Raw genomic sequence first — 15603 nt, 5'->3', positions numbered from 1 at the left:
CCTAAAAAGCAAATTTCTAGCAATCAGGAGGTTTTGTAGGTGGTGCTTACTTTCACTTTAACTGCCCTCATTTGAGTCAGTCTTCCTTTTCTTTCTCTTAAAAAATCCATAGGCTTGCATATCCAAGACTGCTCTTGACTGTCTTGTTAAAATCTAACCTAGTTACTCTCCTTGAATGGCCACTTTCCAAATTTTTCTTTAAGTTTTATTTATTGAGAGAGAGAGAGAGAGAGAGAGAGAGAGAGTGTGTGTGTGTGTGTGTGTGTGTGTGTTGGGGGAGGGGCAGAGAGAGAGAGTCTTCAAGCAGACTCCTCACTGAGCACAGAGCCAGACTCAGGGCTCGATCTCAGGACCCTGGGATCACGACCTGAGCCGAAACCAAGAGCCACCCAGGCGCTCCCAAATATTTTGAGTTAGCGCCATATTCTAGCAAATTAGACTATTAAGGCAAAGATCTTAAGTCAAAGCCATATGATGTTTCAGAAATGTATGTCAGTGCTCACAAAAGAGACAGAGGGAACCTATGTATTTGAAAGGACAAGATACTGAGCAATTCATATGTGCTTCACCCTGGAGGACTCAGATCATTGAGCTCCACCCCCAGCGTTTCTGATTTAGTAGGTGGGGCTCCAGAACTTGTAATTCTAACAAGTTCACAGCGGCTGCTTGGAGGACGACACTTGCAGAACCACTGGCCTATAACTAAAATTCCTTACATGAGAGGCAGGGGAAAGGTGGTCAATTGGGAGGAGAATATCTGCCAAACTCCAATGGTAGGTGTGATGCGTGTCTCAATATTCTGTCATCTACTCTTCACAGCAACTCGGAGACTGGTATTATCATCCTCATTTCACACTCAAGCATGAGAAAATACTGAGATCTTTACAAGTTGAAAACACTACTTTTTTTCCTTCGGAAAGTTCTCAACACCATAAACTTTAAAGTTCTTCAAAGACTAGACATCATTCCATATGAAAACAATTTGTATAAACACCCTACCTAGGAAAAGCAGATTTTACAGCTATAATTTTCTCCCCCATTGTGGTAAGGAAAGATCTCTGTGCTTTGGAGTCCCCTATCCATTCATTACGCTCAGCACACAGGAATCACTTGGAAACAAGTCCTCTTGTGAATACCAGTAACTCCCACAAATGTGGTGTGCGTTGGGTGTGGAAGAACATCAGTCTTTGAACCTGGAGGTCGGGCCCCGAACACTCACTTTAGTTTCAATATCTGAATCTATACTAAGTTTGCTGGGAGCTTCCAAGTGTGCAAACCAGATGCCTTAAATCTCTCAGCCCTTGGGGTGTCCTCAAATAATGTGCCTGAAGTCACATAGTTGAAAGTTCACAGCACACCGCTCAATCCCTTCGGTCTGGGGCTCTGGCCACAAGTGTGTTCAGATTCTATACATTCTGGGCTCTAGAAAACTTATTGGATTTTTTTTTTAATCAATTGCACTTTACATCTTCTTTGTACTAACTAAACTTTTATGTACATGAAAACCAGTTGTCAGTTTTGTTTTTTTTTTAGATTTTATTTGTTTATTTGAGAGAGAGAATGAGATAGAGCATGAGAGGCAGTAGTGTCAGAGGGAGAAGCAGACTCCCCGCTGAGCAGGGAGCCCGATGCGGGACTCGATCCCAGGACTCCAGGATCATGACCTGAGCCGAAGGCAGTCGCCTAACCAACTGAGCCACCCAGGCGCCCCAACCAGTTGTCAGTTTTGCATTATATAGGCCCTTGTCAAACTTTAAAACTACAGGTAGAATCGTAAAACCTAATCATGGGGCTCATCCATTGTGCATGTTAACAAATAAAATTAAGGGAGCACATACTATGTCCTGGGCAGTATATTATGAATTTTTACAAACATTGCTCTTATCATCCAAACAACCCTATGATTCAGGAATTAAGACTATGGATCTTGGGCAAGTAACTTAATTCTGCACTGGTTTCTTTTTCTTTCTTTTCTTTTTTTTTTTTTTTGAGAGAGAGAGAGAGCATGAGAGCTGGGGCGGGGAGGGTGAGGCAGAGGGAAAGGGAGCGAGAGAATCTTAAGCAGCATGGAGCCCAACACTGGGCTCAGTCCCACGACCCTGAGATCATGACCTGAGCCAAAACCAAGAGTGGAACGCTTAACCAACTGCGCCATCCAGGCACCCCTGCCTGGTTTCTTAATGTGTAAACTGGAGGGTAAGAGTAAACAGGGGAAAAAATAGTACTCTTGCATTTTACATATTACATGGCAGGTACTTAAAGGCCTCTCTTGTCCTTCCTTGATTTTTTTTTAATAGATGAATAAACTGAGGGTCAAAGACACAGAATAAAAACCCTCCACCCTACAGTCATGTGGCTAATAACTCACAAACACTTACCAAAAGAGTCAAACCAAAAGGACATCCCTACTGGGGGTGGGAAATGCTTCAAAACCACGGAGGCTTTTGGTTAACACAGAGCTTATGTATTTCTATGGAAATGAGCATTGACTGGGTCTAGCCTGATCCCAAGAGGTGCCACGTCTATCTGAAATCCACCACATAACTAATCCTTGATGCACTTAAATAGTCAGAAAGTGGAGCTTTAGAGTTCACTGAATTTTCTAGTTTGCAACCTCTTTGGCTTCAACTTGTCTACATTTTTATAAGTTCCTTTTCCTACATAGTAACATCTTATCAGGGAACATAAACTTATTGTGTGATAATGTATCTTTCACCAACATCAGGCCAACATTATAAGCATTATGTTCTCATTCATTCATGTCTCCAAAATACAATACACTTTTCTTGATAGGACCCATTTTTCCAACTTGACGGTACTATGGATACCAGGGTATAAAATCAGCTGAAACTGTACTAGCACTGGACATACTGTGTATTTTTTAGAGATAGACTCATGAGAAGAGCTTGTTTTGCTACAATTTGCTTCCTCCTGAAAAGAGGAAACACTGATTAAACAATGACCTATGTTCTTTTCACATCTCAGATTAGAGAAGGTAAAAAATTTGAAAATATCCAGAGTGTCAAAGAAGGGGGTTTTCCTACACATTTGGTGGGGGCTGTTGGCACAACAGTTTGGGGGGGGGGCAATCTGGCGACATATCAATTTAGAATGCACATACCTTTTTATTTTTATTTATTTATTTTTTTTTTAAGATTTATTTATTTATTTATTTGAGTGAGAATGAGAGACAGAGAGCATGAGAGGGAGGAGGGTCAGAGGGAGAAGCAGACTCCCCGCTGAGCAGGGAGCCCGATGCGGGACTCAATCCCGGGACTCCAGGATCATGACCTGAGCCGAAGGCAGTCGCTTAACCAACTGAGCCACCCAGGCGCCCTGCACATACCTTTTTATTAGGCAATTCCACTGCTAGAAATTTTTCCTAAATAGATACAGTTTCACATTTATACAAGTACAAAAATTTTTCATTTATAATAGCAAACACTTAAAAAGGAAGGTGGGTCTATGTACTCTTACATAGAAGCGTGTCCACAATACACTAAGTTAAATTTGTAAAACTCAAGTTAAAGAAAAATATCTATAAAGATCCCATTTCTCTATGAAATGATGTGTATGAATATATAACCATCCCCGTGTTCACATATTTGCACACAGAGAAGGAGTCTGGAAGGCAAACTGATCATATAGTCGATACCCTGGAAGCTTTTGTTTTTGTTTTTGTTTTTGTTTTAAAGATTTTATTTATTTATTTGAGAGAGAGAATGAGATAGAGCATGAGAGGGTCAGAGGGAGAAGCAGAATCCCCGCCGAGCAGGGAGCCCGATGTGGGACTCGATCCCGGGACTCCAGGATCATGACCTGAGCCGAAGGCAGTCACTTAACCAACTGAGCCACCCAGGCGCCCTTGTTTTTGTTTTGTTTTAAAACGAGCATGAGGGCACCTGGGTGGCTCAGTCGGTTAAGTGTCTGACTTGATTTCTGCTCAGGTCATGATGGCAGGATCGTGAGATCGAGCCCCGCGTCAGGCTCCGCACCAGGCATGGAGCCTGATTAGGATCCTCTCTCCCTCTCCCTCTGCCCCTCCGCTGCTCTCTCTCTCTCCCTAAAAAAAAATAAATAAAAACCCGGCACATATTACTGGGTTACTATTAAGAGTAAAAACTAGTCTTTAAAAAGGAGACAGCAAGGAAAAATGGGGTAAGAAGGAAGAAAATAAGCAACTAAGGTTTCACGCTATTTCTGATTACATTCTCCACCCCCATCCTCGTACATGAAATTGGTGACCCATACTTTCTCATTTTGGCTGAAATCAAAGTCTGGGACCCAAAGCCCTTCTGGGTTCACAGCGGAAGAGAGGAGAGCAATCAGCCCTGTGCCCTTTCCTTCTGCCTCGTCCCTTGGGGCCTTCATTTGCCTGCTGACTTCCCGTTTCTACAAAGAGATACACAGAGGAACTAAAACCCTGCACAGTCCACCATGAAATGACTGCAAACTCTGCTGAAGCAGTGGCCTTAACTGCAGTAGCTCCCTGGCTCGGGCGCCCTCGCTGCCACCTGACCCGAGTACTCCAGGCAGCTGGCAATCGTGTGAACGACTGGCTTGGGATAGAGCGCTGCGTGGGCCTCAAAACGTGAGCTTACAAACCCCAACACCGGTGAGGCAAGTAAATGAGGAACTACCGTGTATCTACTTCATGATCCTTAAAGTAGGGATATGTTTTAATGACCGATGTGGGTCATCCCTTGATGGACGGAATGAGTTAAAGCACTTCGAACAGTGCCTCATGCTGAATCAGGTGGATGAATGGTTGCTGCTATCATCAGTGACGCCTTTCTTCCTGGGCTTCTGCCCCAAGTGAACTTCAAGTCAAGGATCACATGGATCGAGGTCAGAGTGCTGGAATGGAAGGCAATACAGATACTTGGTGGTTTTTGTTTTTTTTTTTTAAGATCTATTTATTTGAGAGACGGAGCATGAAGACGGGAGAGGCAGAGGGAGAAGGAGAAGCAGACTCCCCGCGGAGCAGGGAGCCTGATGCAGGGCTCAATCCCAGGACCCTGAGATCATGACCTGAGCCGAAGGCAAACGCTTAACCAACTGAGCCACCCAGGTGCCCCCACAATACAGATATTTGTATGAAATCCATTTGATTCAATTTTAATGCTAAATGCTTTCAGAGCTATGGTAGCCAATGCCACCAGGGTAAGAACCATGCTTGAATTTTTCACCAGTAAATCCCCCCAGTCGAGTATTCTGCTTGTCAAAGTATTTGCTGACTTGCAATTGCCCTGACCAGGCAATGAGACTTCATCAGGAACTGAGCCAGTGGTGTGTTAAAGGAAGAAAAGAGGAAGATTCTAGAAAGAAGGAAAGACATGGAAGTGTGAGACATGTCCCATAAGAGGCAGCAGAAGGTGATCTGGACACTGTGCAACAGGACCTCAGCGTCAGCCCTAAGGAACAGGATTCAAGCAGGAGCGCGTGAAAGAATGACAGGAGTGGCATTTTGACAGCAACATTTTAAGAAATCGGACGTTAGTATCCAAATGCATAGGAAGGAGAAATCAGGACACGAAAATACTTCTCATACTCCAGACCTCAAAATTGCAGTCTGCCATAATAAACACAGCATATGTGGATGAGGGGAGTGTTCTCCACATTCTCATCAGCCCCCCTCGTTTGCTCCCTTCCAGACCATTCTCCACTCTGTGCCAGAGCCATTCTCCCTACCCTACTCCCAAACAAATCCTTTCGGTGGCTCCATAATGCTCTTTAACAAGGTCTACAAGACCCTCTGGACATCCTCCCTCTCCAACCTCATGCTCAAGCACCCTCACACCTCCCACAATATGTTCCAGGAACGTCTCTCAGTTCAGTTTCTCGGTATGCCACCCTTCCTTGGCTCTGTGCCTTCACCTGGGGCTGCCTGTCCTCCCTGGGGAGCTCTTCCTGTCCACAGCCTCACCAACACTGCCATCAAGCAACCTCCGAGTCTTCTCTTGGTCTCAGCCGCTCAGGAAACTTTCCCTGACCTCCCCAAGCCTAGTTTAGGTGGCTTCCCTTATGCTCCCACAGCACACTGTACTTCCCTCATCAGAGGGTCTGCTTCCCACAGGAGAACCAGACTGGTTACGCCTATCCACACAGTGCCGTGGCCGGTACGTGGCCATAGCAAATGGAAAAGTAGAATCAGGATTAAGATGAGAACAGACGGGCGCCTGGGTGGCTCAGTCGGTTAAGCGTCTGCCTTTGGCTCAGGTCATGATTTTAGGGTCCTGGGATCGAGCCCCATGTCAGGCTCCCCACTCAGCAGGGAGCCTACTTCTCCCTCTCCCTCTGCTGCTCTCCCTGCTTGTGCTCATTTGCTCTGTCAAATAAATTAATTAAAAAAAAAAAAAAAAGATGAGAACAGGCTGGGGCACCTGGGTGGCTCAGTCGGTTAAGCGTCTGCATTCAGCTCAGGTCATGATCCCGGAGTCCCAGGATCGAGTCCCACATTGAGCTCCCTGCTCAGCAGGGCGTCTGCTTCTCCCTCTGCCTCTCCCCTGCTTGTGCGTGTGCGCTCTCTCTCTCTCAAATAAATAAAATCTTAAAAAAAAAAAAAAGATGAGAATAGACTTACAGGAAATTGGAATAAAGATACAACTACAAAAGAATAAACAGAAAAGCTTTGGTGACTCAGTGGCTGTAAGGGAAAATTCTCTCACTCCACTCCCACTTTTGCTGGCTCTCTGGTCATGGTTTGCATGTTTGGCCAGACTATCATATTCTAATATGTGGTATGAAAAATTAAACTTTGGCAAGGTATGCTGTGGAAAAAAAAAGAGTCTCCACAACACGCCAACACAGATTGCCAACGTACCATCTTTTTATAACCTTCTTTGTGAGAAATTAAATCTTGTTCCATATTCCAGTACCGCCCCCCTTCCCTGATACCATATGCTTTCCAAAGAGAATATAGAAACGCCCGAAGTACTTGTTCAACCCATGATCAAAGTCAAGAATGTTGTGCAAATAAAGCTCGTTCCAAAAGCTTGTGTCAACAAAAGGGGTGGAGGGGTGGGGAATGAAGTTCTATTTATTAATATCCCCACAATGGATGGAGCACTGTGGGAAAAATTTTAATGAATAATCTTGTCCTAACAGTAAGGTAAGTCTCATTTAAATAATATAGAGCTAAGTGAGTAGAATAAAAATTAAATTTCAACCAGTTTTGTTCTGGAGAGCAGACCAGGACTAATAGGTAGAATTTATATGGAAATAGGTTTCAAATGGACATAGAAGAAAACACAGCTTAGAATTTTAAATTCTGTAGAGGTGCCTGGGCGGCTCAGTCGGTTATCCTCCTCTTGATTTCGGCTCAGCTCAGGTCATGATCTCAGGGTCCTAGGATTGAGCCCAAGTCGGGCTCCCTGCTCAGTGGGAGTCTGTTGGAGACTGTCTCTCTCTCTCTCTCCCTCTGCCCCACCCTCTGCTCCCGTGCGCTCTCTCAAATGAATAAATAAATCTTAAAAAAAAAAAAAGAATTAATATTCTGTAATTGAATAGGCAGTGTCATAGTATGTCCCACTCCTGGAGGTTTTCAAGCAAAATCTCAAGGATCACACTAAAATTAGTAGAGACCTATGTACATGCTAGCTGCATTCCAGGCACTAGACTAAATGCTTTACCCAGATTATCTATTGCAATCTTCTCTATAACCTTAGATGATTTATTATTATCCCTATATTCTATAAAAGAAAATGAAGCCTTAGACTACCCAAACACATGAGTGGCTACCATCCGCTGGTCCAAGCCACTATCACCTCTGGTCTGGATTATTGTATTGTCTTCTCACTAGTCTCCCTGCCTTCGTCCTTGCCCCTATAGTTAATGCTCTATGCAGCAGTCAGGGTGACTATGATGGTTAATTTTATGTGTCAACCTGACCAGGCCACAGGATGCCCAGATATCTGGGTGCAACATTATTTCTAGGTGGATCTATGAGGGTGTTTCCAGATGAGACAGGTATTTAAATTGGTAGACGTAGGAAAGCAGACTGCCTCCCCACATGGGTGGGCCTCACCCGATGAGACTGAACAGACCCACAAGGCAGAGGAAGGGAGAATTCATTCTCTCTGCCTGACTGCATGAGCTAAGACATTGGTCTTCTCCGGCCCTCAGACTGGAACTTAAACCGGTGGTTCTCCTGAGGCTAGTCTCCAGCTTGTAGGCAGGAGATCATGAGATTTCACCTCCATAATTGCATGAGCGAGTTCCTTATAATAAATCTCTTTATATATAGACACATGCATCTATATCTCATACTGGAGATATGTATATCTATCTCTAATAGATTTGCTTCTCTGGATAACCCTTATTAACACAGTGATCCATTTAAAACATGGTTAAATCAGGCACCGGGGTGGCTCAGTCAGTTAAGCATCTGCCTTCGACTCAGGTCATGATCCCAGGGTCCTGGGATCGAGCCCCACATCAGGCTCTCTGCTCAGTGGGGAGTCTGCTTCTCCCTCTCCTTCTGCCCCTACCCCTGCTTGCTGTACCTAAACACCAAACACAATCCCAGTTTCGGACCTTCACACTGCTCCCCTCTGCCAAAAACTCTCTTTGGCCAGATACCTACACAGCTTGTTTCCCACATCCTCCAGGTCTCTGCCCAAGTAATCCCTTATCAGCGAGGCTTCCCTGACCATCCAGCCGCCTCCCCTACAGCACTCGCCGTCCCCCTCACCCTGCTCTGTTTTAAGTCAGAGCCTCTATCATCATCTGACTTCCATCAGTACCTGTGCTTTGCACTACAATGTGAGCTGTCTGAAAACCGGGCCTTGACTCCCTGTCCACCACTAGATCTTGACCCTCAGAACTATACATAGCACAATAAGTATTTTTGTATATGTGGAAGAAATGAAGCCTAAGCAACCAGATTTGAGACACAGTCTCGTAGACACCGAACCAGACCAACATCCAGAAAGAGGAGCTACAACAGAGTCACTCAAGCCCACAGAATGTGGCTTCCTTTTGCTGCCCTTTCCTCTTGCTACCTTTTACCACTTGCCTTGAATAAGTGAGTGGTGAGCACTAAAGCATGGATGAGATCATGGGTCTAGAGAGCCAACTCCTCCTTGAGTCATCCCTACTCCGTTTCTCATGCTGTTACAATTTGCTCCCACTTCTCAGATGCTATCTGTCCCGCAGCAGCTCCCTCGGTGGTGGGAAAATATAGCACCAAAATTTGCATTTCAAATCCGTGACTTCCCTGGTAAATACAAAGTCATCACAGCACGATCATCGGAACTCTCGAGTTTGAGCAGTGAGAATACTGAAGTCATTTACAAACGAACAGTGACAGATAAAGCCACTGAAACCCTGACAAAGATAAATTCACTTTACCCATAAGATGAACCTTACACACCATACATATATTTTAGTACCAGAAACCCAACAGAATAAGAAAGGGCTTTAAACTGGCCACGTTGACTTCTGTCCATTTCATAGTACTAGAAGACAGGGGAATGCGGAGAACTGGAGAATTTGAAAGCTTCAGGAAAGGCAGGTCATGACCAGAGGAGGGGACAGAAAATTTTTGTGACCTTGCTGGCCTATGATGCCTCATGATTTCTTGCAGTTCCAGAGAATTCCCAATGAAAAAAAACTTAAAATGACGTTAGACTATACATATCAAGCCAACAAGTTACTCTATTACTATATGCTTATTGGGGAGAAGTAGCTTTTAAATAAATGATAGCTTGAGACATTTCCATCTGATCTCTTACATGCATCAGAAATGTGCTGATCTATTCACGGTTATGATTTTTTTAAGGCTTTATTTATTTTTATCATTTTTATTTTAATTTTGGTATAGTTCATGTACAGTGTTACATTAGTTTCAGGTATACAATATAGAGATTCAAAAGCTCCATATATGACTCAGTGCTCATCGTGATAAGCACCCTCCTTAATGCCCTTTATTTCACCCATCCCCCACCCACCACCCCTCTAGTTTGTTCTCTAGAGTTAAAGATCTCGTTTTTTTGGTTTGTCTCTTTTTTTCCTTTATTCACATTTGTTTTGTTTCTTAAATTCCACATATGAGTGAAATCATATGGTATTTGTCTTTCTCTGACTGACTTATTTCACTTAGGATAATACTCTCTAGCTCCATCCATGTTGTTGTAAATGGCCAGATTTCATTCTTTTTGAAGGCTGAGTGATATTCCAGTGTGTGTGTGTGTGTGTGTGTGTGTGTGTGTGTGTGTGCATCACATCTTCTTTATCCATTCATCTATCAGTGGACACTTGGACTGCTTCCATAGTTTGGCTATTGTAAGTAACGCCTCAATAAACATAGGGTCCATATCCTTTCAAATTAGTGTTTTCATACTCTTTGGGTAAATACCCTCTTCTGTTCACTTTTAAAGTTACATTGCTTTTCCTCTAAGTCCTACTTCTACCTCTTCGGTTGAAGCACCCAGCCATCAGCCAATCTTTGGACAAATCCAACAGAGAAACCTCTCTTTATCCTAACTGCGAGTCTGTGGGTGTCACAGAATAGTAGTAAGGCTGAAATCACCTATATAACCATCTTTTTATAAAAGGCTAATGAGGAAGACAGTCAAGTCTTTACAGGACTTCCTTTCTCTAAAGCAGTTATGAAACACAGAACAGCTCAGCATACTGACGGAACTTAGGAAAGAAAGGAGTAACAATGCCAACTTACCAGAGACTTGGCACTGCGCTAGGGTCTGCACTGGGGTTCCCACCTGATGCCTCCCACAACGCTCTCAGATCGCCACGATCCTCCCCTACCTCCCTCCACCCTCCAGGGGAGGACATTAAGGTTCAGAGAAGCCAAGGATCTGGCCCAAAGTCACACTCATGGATGGCGAAGCCTGCCCCTGAGCCTCAGGGGTCTCCCTCCCTCCAAATCTGCGTGGTTCACCACCACTGGAAAGGGAACATGGAGGTGGTAGTAGAAAGACAGCATTCCTTCCGAAATCCTACCGTAGATACCGTAGATTAGAATCCAGGAAAGAACCACTGCAGGTTCTCAGCTTCCTTTGAAAGTTACCACCCCGTGTGGGCACACACATGAGCACAAGTAACGCAAACACACACACACACACACACACACACACACACGTGCACCAGCGCACGCACGCACTGCAACTCTTTCCAAACTGTAAACGTCTCCCAGGCCGTATGTGGGCTTTTCTTAAAGGTCACTCAACAGGCCCCAAGGAAAAGAAGGGCTTGGTCTAAAAAGTTTTATATTTCCTCTCACTTTTTTAAACATTGGAAAATCCATTTGGCTCACAGAAATGAATAGTAAAAGGAGTTCTAACTACTTAGAGCCAACAAAATGTAATGGAAAAAAGGCAAGAATATGGCTGGACGTTATTTTCTTTTTGCTCAGCACATCCTGTCTGTAATGTGAAAGGTAAATAGGCCATGCCCAACATACCGACTCTTTTCAGGTGAAATTATCTAGGTTATGAAAACAAGCAACAACTGTTTCCATTATTCTTTAATTCGTGGCGGACAGAAATACCTTCCAAAATAAATCAGAGAGGCAAAAATTGCTCACCAGGGAGCAAACCTACAAATTTTCCCTCCTTTGATAACTGACTTTTGTGAATTTTTTTTTCTTCCACTTGAATTATAATGGTGTGGTGTTATCTGAAAGAGTATGGTGCAAATGCCAGAAAAGGAAATTTTGAATTTTCATGTTTGGGTTATTTAAATCCACAGGAGAAAGGGAGAAAGAGAGAGAAGGGAGGAGAGAGAGATTTTGCATACCATTAGTTAGCAGACTAACATCCCTGAGATACTTACCCTTCAAGGGCAAGAACAAGTAATTTCGCAACACCTGTCTCCATAACCCCAAAATATCAACTTCTTTGGCTCCATAATGCACCTCATGATCTATGAGTTCAGTCATGCTAATGAGAGCTGTACCCATTTCTGTCCTGTAGACTTCCTTGCTTCATACTACACTTCCTTCTGTATATTAAAGCCGAGCAAACAGTCTAACAGAAACCACCCTCAGAAGCAGAACACACCAAGTTTCCTTTAACAAGAAACTAGCTTTACTGATGGAGTATCTGAAGCAACATCCATCGCATTCTGTTCTCTGGATGTCACTTAAATCAAGAATTACCTACACGTAAATGATCTAAAGCAGCATTTTCCAGTGCACAAATTGTGGGGAAGTTAATGGGTATTCAACTAAAAGGGTGGCATGGTCAAATGGAAATGCCTCCTCAGGAGAAGTTAAACAGGGTCCCCTTGCTTTTCTTTTTTTTTTTTTTTTAATGTTTTATTTATTTATTCATGAGAGTCAGAGAGAGAGAGAGAGAGAGAGGCAGAGGCAGAGGGAGAAGCAGGCTCCCCGCCTAGCAGGGAGCCCGATGCGGGACTCGATCCCAGGACCCTGGGATCATGACCTGAGCCGAAGGCAGACGCTTAACCATCTGAGCCACCCAGGCGCCCCCCCTTGCTTTTCTTTTAACCACAAGATTTCACAGAGCCTCTCGAGTGCATTATGTCCCTTCTAAGAAGAGAAAGAGAGAACATACCAGTTTCTGAGCTAATCTGACCATGGAACACTCTACTCAAGGATCACTCTGTTTCACAGAGCTGGAGGTCCATAGAACACATGTGGGTTGGGGGCACCTATTTAAAGGCCAGATCTCCCGAAAGATAAGGAATGAGCTGGCTCACATCCAATGGTCAAGTCAGACACTCCACATCTCTCCATACTGCTTCCCCAGGGCACACGGATCTTGGAAACAAAGAATTTAAGCTCACTGCAACCTGGTCAGGGATACTTCTTAGGGAAAACAGGACAAGGATAAAAGGTATAAAAAGCTTTATTAAATCTATGAAAGTAGGGGCACCTGGGTGGCTCGGTCATTAAGCGTCTGCCTTCGGCTCAGGTCATGATCCCAGGGTCCTGGGATCGAGCCCCACATAGGGCTCCCTGCTCAGTGGGGAGCCTGCTTCTCCCTCTCCCACTCACCCTGCTTGTGTTCCCTCTCTCGCTGTGTCTCTGTCAAATAAATAAATAAAATCTTTAAAAAAAAAATAATAAATCTATGAAAGTATACTGGATCCAGCAGGAGGACCATTCCATTTGGTCACCCTCCTAAAGAGGAGGGGAGGGAGAACTATCTCAGCAAAACTATTTTAAAGACACAGAATGCAAAAGATGTCTTTCCCAGCCAATAATTAGGAGATGTCATCCAATCATATTTAAAGCTGGAAATTAGTAGTATATGCCCTATTAAAAAATGTCACAAGGGGCCCCTGGGTGGCTTAGTCGGTTAATTGTCTGCCTTTGGCTCAGGGCATGATCTCACGGTCCTGGGATCAAGCCCCTGAGTCGGGCTCCCTGCTCAGTGGGGAGTCTGTTTCTCCCTCTACCTCTGCCCCTCCCCTCTGCTCATGCTGTCTCCGTCTCTCTCTCTCTCAAATAAATATATAAAATCTTCAAAAAACAAAGTCACAAATTTATTTTCAGCCTTGAAAACACAAAACACACTTGGTATCTTTAATATCAATATTTAATACCTAATATTTAAGTGCAAAATAAAATCTGGGGGATCAGACACATCCTTTAATAGCTTTTTAAAAGAAGAAATAAAAGGTCTAAACAATGAAAAGTTAGAGTAGTATTTCAGGTGAGTCTGATGCCAACTGCAAATTTACAGACACTAATGTAATCCAGTACATGCAGCTTACTGTTTTGGTAGATCACAGGGAATGGGGTATCAGGAAGCCAGGGAAGGTTAATGTTTATAGGCACAAAAAGTTCCAGACTTGGAGGGATATCAAAAATACCAAGCCATCTGACGTTCTGGTTTGGAGCACTCCCTCCCCAACAATGAGGAACTATGATCGCAGATGACAGAATAATCTAATTGTCCTAACGCCTACCCTCAAATTGCCAAAGGAGAACTGAGAAGCCGTTGTGGTGTTTTTAACTGGGAACTAAGAGCTCTTGCAACAATGCTTGTGACAGGATCAGATACCACGTCTGCGTCTGTCTGTGTGTGTGTGAGAGACGCCGGTGCACAAACTGGTATCCTGAACTGCTTAGTCTCGTTGCAAAAACTCAATTCCAGATCCTGCTTTTTCAACATCAGTCACCCCGAGACAAAAATTTCCATCCTGCCTTTAACCAAGCGTTGCTTCTGACTCATTTGTTTCAAGGATTAGGCAAGGATCCGAAACATAGGTGAGAAAGTCAGAGAAATAATCCCTTCGGAGGCACGGCCCTCGGCAGCAAAGCAAAACCAAAGGAAACTGAAGCCACCCCTGGGTGACAAGGTCACTTCCTTAAGCAACACAGGCTGACGAGAAGAGGATGAACAGCACAGATGTCAGCGAGGCCTTGGCCTGACACCCGAGAAATGCAACATCTCCGACCTGAGCTCCACCTCCCTAGCCCTGCTCTGCTTCTTCCCAAAGCCCTATTACCCAACCCTGTATAACTCGCCCATTTATTATGTTTGTTGTTTATTATGCAACTGCCTTTGATCGAATGCAATCTCCTAAGAGCAAGGATCTCTGCTGGGTTTTGTTTCTTAAACTGCTAAACCCCAGTGCCTAGAACAGTTCCTGGGGCATGGTACGGCTCAGTGGGGACCAAATGATCAAATGGATAAACAATACTACTCGCTGTCATCTTTGGATCTCAGAATTGGAAACCTGAGGGAAGGATCTTAGTCACTTTCCTTTTACCTAAAAATCATCCCAAGGCTTTTCCTTACCCTAATCCTTAATCCAAAAAAATTTTTTAATTGATATACACAAGCTTGAGAACATGTCGTGTTGATTAAATTAACTAAGTGGAAAGAGATGGAGCAAAATTTATTTCACCTTAACTTGTTATCTGTTTGGTTTTTTTTTAAAGTATGCTTAGTAAACATACCTCTTGATAAATGATTCTACTTCCTTAACGATTCCTTTCTCCTTGCTCCCCTTGATGTAAGCACTGGTCACTGTAACTGAACAATTCAATTTCCTTCTCAAGTCAGGGCATTAAACCCACCTTTGTCTGGTGATTATTATACTTTTTGTATAATAAATATTAACAGTCTGCCCATATAAGGCCCACCAAAGCAAAGATAAATGTTAAATATTGTAACTCAGGCATCAGGCCTCTGCCATGCTGAGATCCCAGCAGGCATCCTGCATGAGTCTTAATCCATCTTCAGTTTAAAAGTATAGTTGATGCAAATACAAACAGGAGAGAGGCAGGTAATATAAACAGAGGAGGGACGCCTGGGTGGCTCAGTCGGTTGAGCATCTGACTCTTGGTTTCAGCTCAGGGCATGCTGTCATGGGTCGTGGCATTGAGCCCTGTGTCGGGCTCTGTGCTGGGCGTGGAGTCTGCTTGGGGTTCTCTCCCTCTGACCCTCTCCCCACCTGCGTGCTTGTTCGCTTTCTCTCTTTAAAATAAATAAAAAGAAATCTTAAATAAATAAATTTTAAGATCATCTATTTCTGGACCTATCAATATAGGCCCAGAGTAGCTCTATCTTACCACTTTTTCATTTTCTCATGAAATACCCCAACTGGGGATCCAAACAAAAATGTGTTGAGCCCAGACGCGGTCCACGAGCATCCGTTTGCAACTCT

The 15603-nt window shown here is 43.8% G+C and overlaps 1 protein-coding gene across 4 annotated transcripts in view; it reads right to left on the bottom strand.

The window, feature by feature from the left end:
* The window catches only part of RNF144B (ring finger protein 144B), a 174353-nt gene that overhangs the window by 49150 nt on the left and 109600 nt on the right, over positions 1-15603 (bottom strand). The gene's annotated exons all lie outside the window — the stretch shown is intronic.

The sequence above is a fragment of the Phoca vitulina genome, unplaced genomic scaffold (genome assembly GCF_004348235.1).
Source record: "Phoca vitulina isolate PV1807 unplaced genomic scaffold, GSC_HSeal_1.0 scaffold31, whole genome shotgun sequence".
Taxonomy (NCBI): domain Eukaryota; kingdom Metazoa; phylum Chordata; class Mammalia; order Carnivora; family Phocidae; genus Phoca; species Phoca vitulina.
Note: the sequence above shows the minus strand (reverse complement) of the source record. Positions and strands in the feature narration are given on the sequence as shown.